An 18376-nucleotide genomic window follows, 5' to 3' on the forward strand; every position below is an offset into this window, starting at 1 on the left:
TCACCCAGGCTGGAGTGCAGTAGCATGATCTTGGCTCACTGCAGCCTCCACCTCCCAGATTCAAGCAATTCCCCTGCCTCAGCCTCCCAAGTAGCTGGCACTACAGGAATGCACTACCACGCCCAGATGATTTCTGAATTTTTAGTAGAGACGGGGTTTCACCATGTTGGCCATGCTGGTCTTGAACTCCTTGGCCTCCCACAGTGCCCGGCCATAAGTGTGAAAATGTCTTTAGCCGCCTGACCCATTGGGGCTTTGAAGAAATTAATGAAAACAGATAATACTAATAGAAGAGGATGTACAGAGGGTTAAATAATATATTTGGTTTGAGGTCCATTTGTTTAAGATGCATGAAATCTCACGAAATGGACTTTATCTTGGTATGCTTTTATTTGTTAAATTTTAATTTTGAAATAATTTTTCCTTTATACTTCTTTCTGTACACTGTTGCTTTCATTTTTTTAAGAGACCTAAAGGTATGAGAGGGACAAGGAAAGAGGGTGGTGATCCTGTTGCCCTTGTGGGTAGGACTGCGGAGGCAGTGGTGCAGTTCTCAAGCATGACCACAAGGTGGAGTCCGTAGTAAGTGGAAATGGTTTACCCTGGGTGGGAGGAGACTCGGCAGGATCCTGGAGCAGATTCGGTGGCAGCCGCAGAGCTCTCCGTCCAGTTCTGCAGGCGAGTCCCATCTAGCCTCTTCTCCTGCCTTTTGGTGACTGACTTTTCACGATGTAAAGTTAATCACAGTTACACATACCAGCCACCACACACTCCCAGGACCCCAAAGAAACCATGAAGAAAATAATTACAAGCACAACAGTTCACCTTTTGGTGGTTCTCCATTGCCAGTTGCATGAGCTCCCAACTCCTTGACTTCCAGTTCTAGGACTTCCAGTCTATGAGACCCCACTTATCTTTCTGGAATCTTCTGCTAATACTTGGCCTACAGGCTCCAGTCAACTGCCTACTCACGGATCCCCAAACATGCCCCTCATTTTCACCTTGGCCTTTGCTTATTCTGTTCCCTGTTTCTGGAAAGTGATTTCTCCATTTCTGCTTATTGAAACCTCAGTAATACTCGAAGAACTCATTACATCTGTGAGGGCTTTTTGTGTTTCAAGTAACATCTGGACAATAAAGGGAATCTATTGGCTCCTATACTGAGAAATATACTGAGGTATCTAGTTAGCTTCAGGTGGCGTCTGTTCAGCAGCTTGGATGGCACCACAGGTGACTTGGTTTTACTACATTTTTGTCTTCTGCCTTTTGCCGTGTTGGCTTGCGTTCAGAATCCCCAGTGGCTCTTTCAGTCCTACCCTAGCAGGTAGGTGTGCTCCGTATCTTCCTTCTGCCTCTTCACGTCTCTATTCTTCTCCTCCCTGCTCAGTGCCCTTGGAGGATGACCTGGCCTAGATTTGTGGGCTTCCTTGCCTTCTGCCTTCCACTTGGGTTTGGCCAGTGAGGAGCACCAGCATGGGCTCCATGGATGGCTGGGCTATTAATTAAATCTCTGTCCTCCATGGTGCACAGCACAGGCTGCCTTCATCCCTCATCTACGAAGTGACAGTCTCCATATCTCTCTCTATCTCTGCATTCCAGCAACCATCCTCTGTAGGCCTAGGTAATGGCCCCAAGATACTTCATTATTCCTTAAGTTTTCCGTACACATGCTCACACTTTTGCAAACAGTCCATGTTTTTTTTTTTTTTTTTTTAATAGAGATAGGGTCTCACCCTGTCACCCAGGCTGGAGATCATAGCTCACTGTGGCCTCGAACTCCTGGGTTCAAGAGATCCTCCTGCCTCAGCCTCCTAAGTAGCTGGGGTTACAGGTATGCACCGCCAACAGTCCACTTACTAATTGCTCCTCAAATTGTCCAGTTTGAATGTGCCATCTGCTTCCTGCTGGGACCTTGACTGATATGGCAATCCCGAATCACATATCTTCACACTACACTGCTCAGCGGGAGAAAGGCGAGAGAAAGAGGTTCTCTTTTGGCCATTTTAACAGGAAAGAGAGAGAGTATGCTTCTTGCCCTGCAAACATCTTTTAAATTCTTTTTTATTTTATTTTATTTTATTTTTTTTGAGACCGAGCCTCGCTCTGTTGTCCAGGCTGGAGTGCAGTGGTGTGATCTCAGCTCTCTGCAACCTCCCGCTCCGGGTTCAAGCCATTTTCCTGCCTCGGTCTCCTGAGTAGCTAGGATTACAGGTGCGCCACCATGCCCAGCTGATTTTTTCTATTATTAGTAGAGACGGGGTTTCACCATGTTGGCCAGGCTGATTTTGAACTCCTGACCTCAAGTGATCTGCCCGTCTCAGCCTACCAAAGTGCTGGGATTACAGGCATGAGCCACCGTGCCTGACCCCAGCAAACATCTTGATTATTTTTGGCCTCAGTCGTAACCTGCCTAAACTAATAAGAGACTTTGCTGGTGCCAAGGGTGGGTCATTTCAAGCCAAACCCCATGGCTGAAATAGGCAAAGGGTGGTTCCCCCAGAACAGAATCAAGATGCAGCAGTGCTAAATGGAAGAAGGAGAAAATTTAGCACCTTCTTCCCAAGTGCCATCCCTTTCTTTGAAACTTGTCCTTATTCCCCCAAGAGGATACAACATGATGGCCAACAAGATGGTGTAGTTCCCAAGATGGAGATTATAGTGTGGTTGGGGAAACAATTATTTAATTTAACTTTTTTTTTTTAGACAGGGTCTCACTCTGACACCCAAGCTGGAGTTCAGTGGCACTATCTCATCTCACTTTAGCCTCTACCTCCCAGGCTCAAGTGATCCTCCCACCTTAGCCTCCCGAGTAGCAGGGACTACAGGTCTGCACCACCACACTTGGCTAATTTTTAATTTTTTTATAGAGATGGGGTCTCACTATGTTGCCCAGGCTGGTCTTGAACTCCTGGACACAAGTGATCCTCCTGCCTCAGCCTCCCAAAGTACTAAGATTATAGGCATGAGCCACTGCACCCACCGTGGGGAGACAATTAAGTACACAAAGAATAATGATCTATTACATTAAGTACTAGGAAGGAAACAAATGAGGTGCTGAGAGGAGAAAAACATGGATAACCTATTAAAGATCATGTGACCAGGGAAGGCTCCCCTGAGGAGGTGACATTTAAGCTGAGGCTGGAAAGATGAGAAAGAGACAAGTGATGGGCAAGGACAGGAATTCCAGGCATTCTTTTTTTTTTTTTTTTTTTTGAGACGGAGTCTTGCTGTTGCCCAGGCTGGAGTGCAGTGGCACCATCTCGGCTCACTGCAAGCTCCGCCTCCCGGGTTCATGCCATTCTCCTGCCTCAGCCTCCTGAGTAGCTGGGACTACAGGTGCCTGCCACCATGCCTGGCTAATTTTTTGTATTTTTTAGTAGAGACGGGGTTTCACCATGTTAGCCAAGATGGTCTCGATCTCCTGACCTCGTGATCCACCTGCCTCAGCCTTCCGAAGTGCTGGGATTACAGGCGTGAGCCACTGCGCCCAGCCCCAGGCATTCTTTTTATTTGTTTGTTTGAGACAGAATCTTGCTCTGTTGCCCAGGCTGGAGTGCAGTGGCACAATCTTGGCTCACTGCAACCTCCGCCTCCAGGTTCAAGCAATTCTCCTACCTCGGCCTCCAGAGTGGCTGGGATTACAGGCACGCACCACTATGCACAGCTAATTTTTGTATTTTTGGTAGAGACGGGGGTTCACCATGTTGGCCAGGCTGGTCTTGAACTCCTGATCTCAAGCGATCCACCCACCTTGGCCTCACAAAGTGCTGGAATTCCTGTAGGAATGGGCCACCGTGCCTGGCCGAATTCCAGGCATTCTGAGGTGCACTGGCTAGAGAATGAATAGATACCAAATGTGGAGGCACTTAGATGAGGCTACTGTGGCTGAAGTGAGGTGGGCAAAGGGTAGAGCCACCTGGATGAGGCAGGAGAGGCAGGCGGGGCTTCCTGGACCAGTGTTTGGATTCCAGCTGGGTGCAGAGAGGAGCCCTGAAGGATATTCAGCAGGGGTGAAAATCTGATTTCTGTTTTAAGATCACCCTGGAAAGGGGGGCACTCATTTGGAAGATGCTGTGTTATCTAGGTGACAGATGGCGGAGATGTAGAGATGGTGCCAGCTGTGGAGATGGAGAAAACCAAACAAATCGAGCTGTATTTTACAGGTAGAATCAGCATGATGACTAGCGGCTGGAACGGGGTGGTTGGGAGGTAAAGCAGAAGAGTATAGAGTAACTCCTCAGTTGCTGGTTTGATTATTGAGTTGTGGTGATGGGGGAGGGATGGCAATCAGGAGGTCAGCGGCCAGAGGCCACCCAGCATCTCTGGATCCAAAAGGCAAATTCCAACAGGAGTTTAATTGGCTTCTTTTGAGTCAGATGCTTACCTGGTTCATTTGCTAGGCTGAGGTTGGGGGAGCACACAGGGATGGGTGTGCTAGGGCCTGCCTAAACTTGCTAGCAGCCTACAAGAAAGGAGAAAAGAAGCATGTGAATAACTAGAATCCAAAGAATTATAAGGCCTGGGGCAGATGCCTTCTGGGGTGCCATCCCAGCCCCCCAAGTCATTTCCCTTTCTCTAGAACCTGTTCCACCCACCCCAGGGTAGGGACCAGCCGCAGTAGATGGCAGGCAGAAAGAGATTCTGCTATAAAACACCATACACATAAAAGAAAGAACAGCAACAAATGGACAAAGATGGAGTATTGTTCTGTGCCCAAAGGATTTACAATCCCAAAATGAGTTTTATGATATGCCTGCTTTGGTTTCTCATTTATTCCAAGTTATCTCATCATTTATATTGTTAATCTACACAGTTTTCTCCCCCCATCTATTAGATAGCTTTTAAAAATGGTTTTCAAGGCCGGGTACTGTGGCTCTTGCCTGTAATCCCAGCATTTTGGGAGGCTGAGGCGGGTGGATCATTTGAGGTTAGGAGTTCAAGACCAGCCTGGCCAACATGGTGAAACCCCACCTCTACTAAAAATACAAAAATTAGCCGAGTGTGGAGGCACGTGCCTGGAGGTCAGGCGTTCGAGACCAGCCTGACCAACATGGTGAAGCCCCACCTCTACTAAAAATACAAAAATTAGCCGAGTGTGGAGGCACGTGCTACTTGGGAGGCTGAAGCAGGAGAATCGCTTGAACCCAGGAGATTAGAGTGAGCAGAGATCGCACCACTGCACTCCAGCCTGGGTGACAGAGAGAGACTCTGTCTCAAAAAAAAAAAAAAATGGTTTTCAAGTTACTTTGTGTGTATTTAAGTTTTTTGCCTACTTGATAAGCCCTCTGTTGGAAACTTCTCCGCAAACCCTTGTTTATGAACCAGACAGGGCTGTGAGTATTCTGATATACTGATGTCTACTAATTTACTGGTGTAAATTATTTCTCTGCCTCTATGCTAACTAGAGATATAGATATATGTGAATAATGAATATATAAAATTTATCAGTTTTCTCCCTCTATCTTTAAAAGATTATTCACTGGGCTGGGCATGGTGGCTCATGCCTGTAATCCCAGCACTTTGGGTGGCTGAGGCAGGCAGATCACTTAAAGTCAGGAGTTTGAGACCAGCCTGGCCAACATGGTGAAACCCTGTCTCTACTAAAAATACAAAAAATTAGCTAGGTGTGATGGTGAGTGCCTATAATCCCAGCTACTTGGGAGGCTGAGGTAGGAGAATCACTTGAACCCAGGAGACAGAGGTTGCAGTGAGCTGAGATTGCAGCACTGCACCCCAGCCTGGGTGACAGAGTGAGACTCCATCTCAAAAAAAAAAAAAAAAAAAGATTATTCACTGCTTCTCAGCTTGATGACCTTGGACAAATTACTTAACTTTCAATTTCTCATGTTTCAAATGAAATTGAGTTACATGTTGAGTTTCAAGTGAAACTCAAATTTCATTTATAAAATGGCAATTATAACAGTGGCAACCTCACTGGATCATTCTGAGGATTAAATGGGATAATCTGTATAAACCACTGATATGGCTTGGATATTTGTCTTCACTCAAATCTCATGTTGAAATGTAATCCCCAGTGGTGGAGGTGGGGCCTGGCGAGAGGTGTTTGGATCATGGGGGCGGATCCCTCATGGCATGGTGCTGTCTTCATGATAGTGAATCCTTGCAAGAGCTGGTCATTTAAAAGTGTGTGGCACCTGTCCCCACCCCACCCACCTTGCTCCTGCTTTCGTCATGTGAAGTGCCTGTTCTTGCTTCCCCTTCCACTATGAGTAAAACCTTCCTGAGGCCTCTCTCCGGAGCAGATAATGGGGCCATGCTTCCCATACAGGCTGTAGCACTGTAAGCCAGTTAAACTTCTTTTTTTTTTTTTTTGAGATGGAGTCTTGCTCTGTTGCCAGGCTGGAGTGCTGTGGCATGATCTTGGCTCACTGCCCTGGTTCAAGCGATTCTCCTGCCTCAGCCTCCCAAGTAACTGGGATTACAGACATGCACCACCAAGCCTAGCTAATTTTTGTAGAGACAGGGTTTCACCATGTTGGCCAGGATGGTCTCGATCTCCTGACCTTGTGATCTGCCTGCCTCGAACTCCCAAAGTGCTGGGATTACAGGTGTGAGCCACCGTGCCCAGCCTAAACCTCTTTTCTTTATAAATTACCCAGTCTGTCAGGTATTTATAGGAATGCAAGAATGGCCTAATACAACCACTTAGCACAGTATATGGTACATGGTAAACCAAGCATGAAAACTATATCTAAATACTACCAAGGAGTGATCTTCAAGATACAGTGTGAAGTGAAAAAAGCAAGGTAGGGCCAGTTGCAGTTGTTCACCCCTGTAATCCCAGCACTTTTGGAGGCTGAGGTGAAGATTGCTCGAGCCCAGGAGTTTGAGACCAGCCTGGAAACAAAGTGAGACCCCCATCTCTAAAAAAATCAAAAAATTAGCCAGGCATGGTGGCAGGCACCTGTGGTCCCAGCTACTTGGGAGGCTAAGGTGGGAGGATCCCTTGAGCTTAGGAGGTTGAGGCTGCAGTGAGCCGTGATCACGCCATTGTACTCCAGCCTGGGCAACAGAGTGAGATCTTGTCTCAAAAAAAAAAAAACAAAAAACAAGGTAGAAAAAAGTGTATAGAATATGCAACTATATTTTTAAAAGATATAAACACATACATATTTTAAAACATTAAATAATAATGTATCAAGCTGTTTATAGCAATCATATTTTTGCCAGCAGAATTGTTACTCTGATTGTTGAGTATTTATTGTGGTATGATATATGATAAAGCAGTACAATATGTGACCTTATCATTCTGTCATTCTCAGAGTCAATGAATACCAGAATTCTCAGTGTGGGAGAAAGGGCATGTAGATGTAAGACAGAAAGGGTTAAGTAAAAATGCTGCTATCCTGATTTTATTATTATTATTAACTTTTTTCTTTACACTTGTAACAAAACTGAAATTGCCCCGATGTTGAATAGGAACCATCAATATGAATTCAGAATGTATTTCCTGGCTCTCTCTATGGAAAATACCTAGAAACAGTGACCAATCCTACAGTAATGAGCACCCCTAGCCTCTAGACTGTGGTCTCACAAGACCATTTCCCACTAAAAGGAACCAGTACTATTTGGAGAAATCACTGGGTCCAGGTCTTGGGCAGGAAACATCTGAGATGAACCTGGAAGAACTTGTTATACCAAAGCACTCTGAAGCTTTCAATGAAAATTGAGGTCATGCTAAAAGGATTCGGGAGCTTGACTTGATTGGCCAAGGATGGGGTGATTTCAACATCAACATGGATTAAAAACTGCAAGGGATTAAAACACATCAAATATATTTAAAGCTATGAGTTAATAATATTGCTAAAAAGAAATGTGTTGTTTCTGTTGGAGGATGCTAGGAAAGCAACTCATTATTTTGAATACTCGTAAATAAAAAATTTAAGTATTTATCTTGTTCTTCTGTATGAACTGTACCACTGGGAACAAAATAGAAGATGAAGGGTGTTTTCTCTTTAAGTATAGGGAGCTTGCTATATTATATAAGGAACTGTGGAATTAGTCTCTCATCATTTGACAACCCTTAATGTAGTAAAGGCTCTCGCTATCAAGCATGAATTGTCAGCATAAGAAAAAAAAGAGACAAATGGACACGAGGAGCCTTCTGCTAGAGCACATCACTGCCCATGAAGTAGTCTTGCAAAAACATGGAACCTGAATCTAAATGAGCCTCTCTTTCCAACAACCAATTTATAGGAACTCAAAGGAGAGGAGAGGAACACATTCGATGATGCCACCAGAGTTGTAATCAGCCCAAACCAGATTGTGGGAAACTCTCCAGGCCAAATGTCCTGCTGGACTCAAAAAATTAATTTCAATGAAAACATTTTGAATGGGGTTGGGGGAACATACAGACTAAGAAACATATCAATCAGTTGCAGATTCTAATTCAAATAAACTCTTTAAAAGTTATCACTTTAGCTGAGTGTGGTGGTGTGCATCTGTAATACCAGCTACTTGGGAGGCTGAGACAGGAATATCACTTGAACCCAAGAGATGGAGACCAACCTGGGCAACGTACCGAGACCTTGTCTCTTAAAAAAATATAATTTTATAAAGCAATTGGGAATTTGAACTTGGAGTAGATATTTGATTATATTAAATAATCACCATTGATGTTTTTGGTTAGGATAATGGAATTTTGAGGATTTTAAAGAAAGACCCCTTGACTGTTAAGAGATACACAGTGAAATATTTATGGATAAAATTATATGATACCTAGGATTTGCTTCAAAGTAATGCAGGAGGATGTGGATGGGTTTAGATGAAGTGGGATTCAGTAGTGGGTGATGAATACTGTACGAAACGTTCTTTATGCTATTTGCTTACTTTTATATTTTTAAATTTCTCTACTAAAGGTTTTTAAAAAAGAAGAAAAAAATTCTAGGGAGCAAATCAAAGAAAATAAAATTAAAGTTAGCAATTATTCCTTCTATTCCCAAACCCTCATCTCTAAGGTAGCCCATTAATGTAAAAATATCCAAAGACTAGCAGTCTATTTGGCCCATCAAGATTCCACTTTCAAATTCATCCTTTAGGCCAGGCGCAATGGCTCACATCTGTAATCCCAGCACTTTGGGAGGCCGAGTTGGGCGGATCATGAGGTCAGGAGATTGACACCATCCTGGCTAACATGGTGAAACCCCATCTCTACTAAAAATACAAAAAATTAGCTGGGTGTGGTGGTGGGCACCCGTAGTCCCAGCTACTCGGGAGGCTGAGGCAGGAGAATGGCGTGAACCCGGGAGGTGGAGCTGGCAGTGAGCCGAGATTGCACCACTGCACTCTAGCTTGGGCGACAGAGCTAGACTCTGTCTCAAAAAAAAAAAAATTCTTCCTTTATAGTAACCCTATTAATTCCTTTTTTTTTTTTTTGAGACAGAGTCTTGCTGTGTCACCAGGCTGGAGTGCAGTGACGCCATCTCAGCTCACTGCAACCTGCGCCTCCTGGGTTCAAGCGATTCCCCTGCCTCAGCCTCCCAAGTAGCTGGGATTACAGGCATGCACCACCACACCCAGCTAACTTTTTGTATTTTTTTAGTGGGGCGAGGGGGTTTCACCATGTTGGCCAAGATGGTCTCGATCTCCTGACCTTGTGATCTGCCTGCCTCGGCCTCCCCAAAGTGCTGGGATTACAGGCATGAGCCACTGCACCCGGCCTATCCTATTAATTCCTGTAACATGAGATCATCTGGGCTGGGCGCAGTGACTGACGCCTGTAATCCCAGCACTTTGGCAGGCCGAGGCAGGCGGATCACCTGAGGTCAGGAGTTCGAGACCAGCCTGGCCAACATGGTGAAACCCCATTTCTACTTAAAATACAAAAAATTAGTTGGGCATGATGGTAGACACCTGTAATCCCAGCTACTCGGGAGGCTGAGGCAGGAGAATCACTTGAACCCGGGAGGCAGAGGTTGCAGTGAGCCAAGATCGCGCCATTGCATTCCAGACTGGGGGACAAGAGGGAGACTTTGTCTCAAAAAGAAAAAAAAAGAAAGTCTGGATGTAATTAATTATTCAGGCAATTTAAAATGACCCCTTGAAATTAAATGCTAATTGTTTTAATTAGACTTTTTTCTAAAATGTCTGATATCATTCTGTGCCATAGGAAATTGAGTTAGTAACATCTTAACTTTTTCTGTTCTTTTAATTTTACGACTCAGTCGTTGTTATGAAACCCCAGGCACTGTCGTGGCTGTACTCCAGCCTTGGGGGCTATTTAATTTTCTGGTGTTATTAGTGCTAATTCGAGAGCTCAGAGGCTTTTATTCTTTTCTAGCTGGTGATCATTCTGTTTCCTTCCATCTTGCTGCGGTCAGCATGTCTGCTTCCTCCCTTCCCATGGAATTATGATCTGTTCTCAGCTCTCCCTGTACCCCTCTCACAGCCTAACAGGGTGCCCTGTACAAGTAGGCACTCAATAACCATTTCTTCTATTGGATTAAACCCAGGAAGACTGGAAGTTTGCCAGAGGAAACAAAATAATTAAGCTTGTTAACTCATTAACCTTAATTTTAGACACATCCCTTAAGCTCCTGAGTATAGTTTGGGAATTCATACCTGAGTTCCAAATGGTTGAGGTTGTCAGGGATCTGGGCTGCTGAATTAAGCGGGGTGTATGGCTGTATTCTACATGAAAATATGTCTTTGCAGGCACACATAATTGCTGCTAATTTGTACCACAGGAAGAATAAAAGTAGCAAATTGATAAAGAAGACCTATTTCTACTTCTGTAATGAAGACTACATACCCCCCATACATGTACAACTATTATATATCAATTTAAAAGACAATAGCCCTTGATTACCTTAAGTACAACCCCTACCTTCACTGTAGTATACCAGGATATAAAAGTATTGTCGAGGCCAGGCACAGTGGCTCATGCCTGTAATCCTAGCACTTTGGGAGGCTGAGGTGAGGGGTGTGAGTGGATAACCTGAGGTCAGGAGTTTGAGAGCAGCCTGGCCAACAATGGCAAACCCCGTCTCTACTAAAAATACAAGAAATAGCCAGGCATAGTGGTGCATGCCTGTAAACCTAGCTACTTGGGAGGCTGAGGCAGGAGAATTGCTTGAATCTGGGAGGCAGAGATTGCAGTGAGCCGAGATTATGCCACTGCACTCCAGCCTGGGTGACGGAGCGAGACTCCATCTCAAAAAAAAAAAAAAGAAAAAAAAAAGATCGTTTATGAAATTCAAAGCTACTTGCTGAAATACAAGCACATTTTTATAAAAGAAGGTGACATATTTAAAATGCAGAAACAGGTAAATTGGGTGGAAGCAAAATTGACCCATAATCTTAATTTTATTGGTCTTTCCTACTGACACATTTTAACTATGTTACAAAAACTACTGAAGTTGAACTATGAGATACATCTTAAGTGCATCCTTAGTGGGCAGTTAATTATTTCTCACTAAATAGAGTTTTGCTCAGGCATAAAACCTTGGAGTCATCCTAGATTCCTTTGGGCCTCATCTCACATCCTATCCATCTGTAAATCCTGTTAGCTGTATCTTCAAAATCTATCCAGAATCCAGCCATCTCAATACTTCCACTGCTACACCCCGATCCAAGTCACCACTCTCTTTTTATTAGCCTCTTAGCCGATCTCCTGCTTCCATCACTGTCTGTTCTGTATCCAGTAGCTGCAGCAACTGTTTATAGGAAGACGGTCTCATCACATCTCTTCCTGCTCAGTATCTTCCAGTGGCTCTTGTGATACACAAGTCCTCAACATGCCATCTGGCCCTTCCTACCTCTCAGGACTTATTCCTGCATGCTCCCCTCAGCCACTCTACCCATCACATAAGCCTTCTTTCTGCTCTTTAAACACACAAGAAGTATTTCTTGGCTGGGTGTGGTGGCTCACGCCTGTAATCCCAGCATTTTGGGAGGCTGAGGCAGGTGGATCACCTGAGGTCAGGAGTTCAAGACCAGCCTGGCCAACGTGGTGAAACCCTGTCTCTATTAAAAATACAAAAATTAGCTGGGCCTGGTGCCTGGTGCCTGTAATCCCAGTTACTCAGGAGGCTGAGGCAGGAGAATCGCTTGAACCCGGGAGGAAGAGGTTGCAGTGAGCCAAGATCGCACCATTGCACTTCAGCCTGGGCAACAAGAGTGAAACTCTGTCTCAAAAAAAAAAAAAAAAAAAAATTAAATATTTCTTGTATGAATGGAATACAGTGGTTGGTAAATGAATGAATGAATTTTATGATAATTATAATCAATTACAGTTAGTACCAGCTATATGCTAGCCCTGCCCAGAGAGATGCTCTTTTACCAACTGGTGTAAACCCGTGGTTCTCAGACTTTACCTGGTATCAGAATCATCTGCAGGGCTTGCTAAAACTCAGATGGACTCAGGAGGCCTTACCTCCAGAAAAATTTACATTTCTGACAGGTTTCTAGGTGATGCTGGTCAGGCATACACTTTGGCTTAAAGATTCTAGGCCAACTGGCCATTCTGAGGAGAAATTTGACAGATTTTGGCCTGGTATTCCTTTCTGCCCAGATTGCAGATGCGTTTGGGGGAAAAAATTCTGGACTTCATTTTTTGATACTTAGCCACAGGGTGGCCCCCTAGCTCCAATAATTACTCCATAGCCCCCCCACTCCCACCCCATTAAAACACCTTTTGTTATTTGGAGAACTTCCAAGCCATTTTTTTCTCTCTCTCTCTTTTGTTTTTTTTGTTTGTTTGTTTGTTTGTTTGAGACAGAGTCTCACTCTGTTGCTCAGGCTGGAGTGCAGTGGTGCGATCTCAGCCTCACTGCAACCTCCTCCTCCCAGGTTCATGCGATTGTCATGCCTCAGCCTCCCAAGTAGCTGGGATTACAGGCGTGTGCCACCATGCCTGGGTAAATTTTTTTTTTTTTTTTTTTTTTTGGTATTTTTAGTAGAGACGGGGTTTGCCATGTTGGCCAGGCTCGTTTTGAACTCCTGACCTCAAGTGATCTGCCCCCCTCAGCCTCCCAAAGTGTTGGGATTACAGGCGTGAGCCACTGTGCCCGGCCTCTGTCTCTCTCTCTCTCTCTCTGTCTGTCTTTCAATGTAGCTGTAAGGCCACTAGTTTGTTATTCACAACAGGCCAGCCCTTTCATGCATGGGATATGGTGGTGGTTTCCTCAGTAATGTAGGACTCTGGCTCTGTTAGAAGTGACTGTTGTCTTAGAAATGGCACAGGAAAGTGGGTTTGTAAGTTGGAGATGACATGATATCAGAAAATGAAAGATTTCATTTTAGCCCCCAGGAAGGACCCACAGACAGGACAAACATCCACTCTTTTGTAGCCCATGCCGCTTTGCACAGGAGGGACACCCCCTAAGCCTCACCCCGAAGCTCCTCCAAACCTCTTGTCACTGTGGTGGAGAGGAGAGGAGCTTTCCTCCCACTTCCAGCTGCCCTTCATCTCCTAGACAGATAAGAAGGCTGAGGACTGGTAGGAATGAATGACAAGGACAGAGGGCTGAGGGCTGCGGATGCCACCTTCCTGGGCTGTCACCCCTGGCCTGGTGTTGCTATCTGAAAAGGGGGGAGCGGGCTGGCAGTGACAGACAAAGTGGTGAGTGCAGGGGAATAGGCCCGATCTGCGATCCACGGTCCTCCCTCTCCTCCCCTCTACACCTGTCCCCCTGCTTCTCTGTAGAGTGAAACCCAATTCCAAATGTTAACAGAGTCTGAAAAAGGCATCCAAGTAAAAACGTGCAAAAGTTGAAAATAGCCTTCCACATTATAAGGGAGGTTCCACTCCCAGAAAGATAATGACGACTATAAAATTCCAAATGGCACTTTGCCCACTAGCCACATTCTTCAGTAACACAGTCTTAGCAGTTTCACATGTTATTTACAGGTGAAGAGGCAGGAGATCTTTTTTCCCACTGAGGTCTCATTGAGGATATAGATAGGCTGCTTCGGATACTACTGGTAATTTTAATTGTTTCAGTTTCATAAAATGTATGAGACCTACACTTCTCATCACAAATATCGTTACTTCACTTCTTTCACTTAGAAGAAGGAGGGGTGGAATAAGAGAACAAAGGCAGTGCAATAAAATACTCAAAATAGCTGTAAGACAAATATTGCTCAACAAAGTTGGTGGCAGCATAGAAACAGACCCACTGGCTGGTAGGCAGCAGCACCATGAGAGGGTTTGACGTATTCATTCACAAAGCCTGCCTTTGTCATGTAATAGGCACTTAGGGGAATCTAGAGCTTGTCTGGAATAGGGGGATGCGTCTTGCAAACAGAAGCAGTTCCAGACCCTGTGGGTTGGCTATCCAAAGCCCAGCTAACTCCCATCAGGTGTACCTTCCCGAGCTGCAGAGTCGGAAAACCACAAACTGCTTTTTCAGACTTCCTTGCAGGTCTGCCAAGCAGAGCACCTGTGTGAAACTCAGAAGCTGCAGCTGGGAAGGTGGGCATGGGCCGTATGGGGTAGAGCTTGCTGGGAGATCTGATTGGGGTAGCTCTGAGGGAGGCTCCACTGCCCAGTTCCTAATGTCACAGGTGTGGGCAAGCACCTGCTGCGGAAACTCACAACTCTTAACTACATTGTTCTGGCTATTAGCCACCCACCTGTTTCCCTATCCCTCCCTGAAATTCTGTACATTCCTTAATTCTTCCCTGTAATCAGTGCTTTTCTGCTTTGTTATCTGTACTTGGAACACTTACCAAGAAATTAACCAAATCAGAGATACTCAGCATGGGCTTGAGGAAGATGTGTTTTGACATCATTTTCTCCAAATCTCTCGAAGTTTGTGACAAGTCTTTTTCTGCTACACTTTCTTCTAGTTCCTGTTCACAGTTTTGACCTCTTCCTCCATTTTCTCTGATGTTTAGCTGATTTTTACGGTCTGTTCCATCATCTAGTTCTCCAAGGTGTTCATTTTGACATCCAGCCTAACACTTCCTTTGCACTTTTGTGGCACCTCTAGCACTGCCACTTGCTTGGTTTTTGACAGCTGGTACCATCAACAAACAAATGCCATGGGGAAGAAAACATGTCAGTTCACATGGCTTGAAATGCAGGAACAAAACAGAAGTGCACACCGACCCGGAGCTTACAGTACAGCGTGCCATGAGAGCTTGCATTGGCTAAAAGCATGCAAGAATACTCACTGTAGCTGATGCATGTTGTAAAAATCTGCATGAACTCTGTTCTTCAGTGCTGCAATTTCTGATGTGAACAGCACCGTCAGCTTTACACAGAGCAATACTCAGTGTGGTATATGTACTTTTATTATGCAAAAGAGCATATGGCAAGACATTTGAATATAGGGAAGTTGAAAGTCACCTGGAGATGCTTCATGTAAATAGCACTAACTAGGAAGAGAAGGCACCTGTACTAAGAAAGGGACGTGAAGCGGCCAGTCCAGGGTTTGCAGCCTTGTTTGTGTGTTACTGTAGAATCGCCTGGGCTCTTTTAAAACATACTTATTTATTTATTTATTTAGAGACGGAGTCTCTCCCTTGCCCAGGCTGGAGTGCAGTGGCGCAATCTTGGCTCACTGCAACCTCCGCCTCCAGAGTTCAAGCAATTCTCCTGCCTCAGCCTCCTGAGTAGCTGGGATTACAGGCGAGTGCCACCATGCCTGGCTAATTTTTTTTTTTTTTATCTTTAGTACAGATGGGGCTTCACCATGTTGGCCAGGCTGGTCTTGAACTCCTGACCTCAGGTGATCCGCCTGCTTCAGCCTCTTAAAGTGCTGGGATTACAGGCGTGAGCCACTGCACAATGCCTGGGCTCTTTTTAAAAATGCCAGTATATGGCAAAAAACAAAACAAAAATAAAGAGGAAAGTGGAGAGAAGGCCAGGGAAGTTTGGAGGACCCCAGGATTCCACCCACCTTACTGACCCTAGTGGTGTATTGGCTTTTTTCTTTTTTTTTTTTTAAGACAAGGTCTCACTCTGTTTCCTAGGCTGAAATGCAGCAGCGTGAACATGGGTCACTGCAGCCTTAACCTCCTGGGTTCAAATGATCATCCCACCTCAGCCTCCTGAGTGGCTGAGACCACAGGCATGTGCTACCACACCTGGCTAATTTTTTAAATTTTTTGTAGAGACAGAGTCTCACTATGTTACCTAGGCTAGTCTCGAACGCCTGGGCTCAAGTGATTCTACTGCCTTGGCCTCCCAAAGTGCTGGGATTACAGGAGTGAGCCACCATACCAGGCCACTTTCCCCTTTATAAAAATTTAAAAAGAAAAGAAAATCCCAGTATTCAGGCACAAACCCAAATCAGTTTAATCAGAATCTTTGTGGGCCGAGTGCTGGTGTTTTTTTTTTTTTTTTTTTAGCATGGATGAATCTAATGAGCCTTCAACATTGAGAACCAGTGGATAGGGTTTCTACTCTGCCCTATTTATCCTTGTGAATGTGGCTTTTCTTCCTCTTTCCACAGGCATTGTCTGAGGCTTTCAAATAAGTAACCTCGTGGGTTTTTGTAGTAAGTAGCATTTGTGGCTGGAGGCCAGCTTCCCATTCAAAGACTGTCTCTTCTTAAAGAATTCTTGATTCTTGGCCAGGGTTGGTGGCTCACACCTGTAATCCCAGCACTTTGGGAGGCCAAGGCGGGCGTATCATGAGGTCTGGAGTTTGAGACCAGCCTGGCCAATATGGTGAAACCTCTTCTCTACTAAAAATAGAAAAATTAGCTGGGCATGGTGGCGCACGCCTGTTGTTACAGCTACTCAAGAGGCTGAGGCAAGAGAATTGCTTGAACCTGGGAGGCAGAGGTTGCAGTGAGCCGAGATCGAGCCACTCCCCTCCAGCCTGGGCAACACAGCGAGACTCCATCTCAAAAAAAAAAAAAAGAATTCTTGATTCTTAATGGAACCACAGGTAGTCAGCAAGATGAAAAATGGAAATGATGATTCTGTAATCGTCGATGTTACAACAACCAGAGTATGAATTGCATTGCAGTTTTTTTGTTTTTTGTTTTTGAGACATTGTATTGCAAGACACCAATAGAGGCACTTACAGAGTCTCACACTATTGCCCAGGCTGGAGTGCAGTGGTGTGATCTCAGCTCACTGCAACCTCCGCCTCCTGGGTTCAAGCAATTCTCCTGTCTCAGCCTCCTGAGTAGCTGGGACTACAGGCGTATGCCACCACACCTGGCTAATTTTTGTAGAGACGGGGTTTCACCATGTTGGTCAGGCTGGCCTTGAACTCCTGATCTCAGGTGATCTACCTGCCTCAGCCTCCCAAAGTGCTGGGATTACAGGCGTGAGCCACTATGCCTGGCCTGCATTTCAGTTTTGTCTGGGGAAAGATGATCTCCTTGGCCGACAGAGTGTAAACAAGAGCAGATTTTCCCTCAAATGAGGTCATCCATGGCCACTGTAGTTAGAGGCTTTTGGGATATTACCTAGAATGGAGTTTTCCAGAAAAGACCATGAACCAGGGCGCCCACAGATGCTGAGGGTACTAGGTCTGTGATTCTCAAACACTCGCATGCCCAAGTATTTGCCAGGAGCTTGTTAAATGCAGAATTCCTAGGCTGCCCACAGTGCTGCTGACCCGGCAGTTCTCAGCCTTGGCTGAAACCCCTGGGCAGTTTTGAAAATACTGGTGCTTGGGTCCCACTCCCAGAGATTTTGATTATTTGCTTTCGGGTATGGCCTGGGCATGGGATTTTTCAGGGTTCCCAGAGTAGTGTAATATGCATCCAGATTGGGAACCACAGGAAAGAAAAGTGCCACTCTGGACTCTTATTCCTGTTCTGCTGTCCCTCTTGGAAAGTCTTCCTTTCCAATTTTCCTTCACATTCTATCAGCAGTGGAGCAGAAGAGACTTAGAACTCAGGGACTATCTCGTCCAACCCCACAGTTCACAGGTGAGGAAAACGAGGCCAAGAAGGGGAAGTGGCCAGCCCAAGGACACACGGCTACTACCGAGTCAGCCCCAGAGTGCAGCCGGCTCACTCTCTCATGGTCCTGCTCCCATCATGCGGCCTACTGGGGAACACAGGGAATTTTGTCTGAAGGAAAACGCTACAAAACATTAGAAATAAGGAATGATAACAACGATTCAGTCCTCTAAAGATTTTTAAACTTCTTCATCCATTTGTCACTTCATACTATCTTCTATATTTATAAAGTGGTGCTGGGTACCCAGGGGCAATGACTCATGTTCCCAGCAGGCCATGGACTTACTAAAAATGGGTGTGCTCTTGTCCTTGACTCTCACTCTTAGGGACAGATTGGATTTGGGTTTTGATGGAAGAGCTGAGCTACCAGGGAAGTATTTTAGCAGTTAATGGTTGCTTTCTTTCTTAAATCTCCATGGATATGTATACATCAGGTATCTTGTACGTATCAGGCTAATGCTTTTCAGTGTGCTTTAGTGAAGTGG

At 45.1% G+C, this 18376-nt stretch overlaps 2 long non-coding RNA genes across 3 annotated transcripts in view; one reads left to right on the forward strand and one right to left on the reverse strand.

Annotated features, from left to right (window-relative positions):
• Positions 1-18376, forward strand: part of LOC129462197 (uncharacterized) — a 57837-nt gene that overhangs the window by 9906 nt on the left and 29555 nt on the right. The window contains exon 3 of one of the 2 annotated variants that reach the window (XR_010115702.1): positions 7441-8440. The exons of the other annotated variant lie outside the window; for it this stretch is intronic. This is a non-coding gene — a long non-coding RNA (uncharacterized lncRNA). Of the gene's footprint in view, positions 1-7440; positions 8441-18376 lie in introns of those variants that run through there. 2 annotated transcript variants of the gene reach the window in all.
• On the reverse strand, positions 372-15885 carry LOC134732478 (uncharacterized). The gene is made up of 3 exons (XR_010115698.1): positions 14692-15885; positions 4385-4462; positions 372-1955 (listed from the first exon to the last, which is right to left on the reverse strand). It is a non-coding gene; the product is annotated as an uncharacterized lncRNA (long non-coding RNA).

The sequence above is a fragment of the Symphalangus syndactylus genome, chromosome 14, assembly GCF_028878055.3.
Source record: "Symphalangus syndactylus isolate Jambi chromosome 14, NHGRI_mSymSyn1-v2.1_pri, whole genome shotgun sequence".
NCBI lineage: Eukaryota > Metazoa > Chordata > Mammalia > Primates > Hylobatidae > Symphalangus > Symphalangus syndactylus.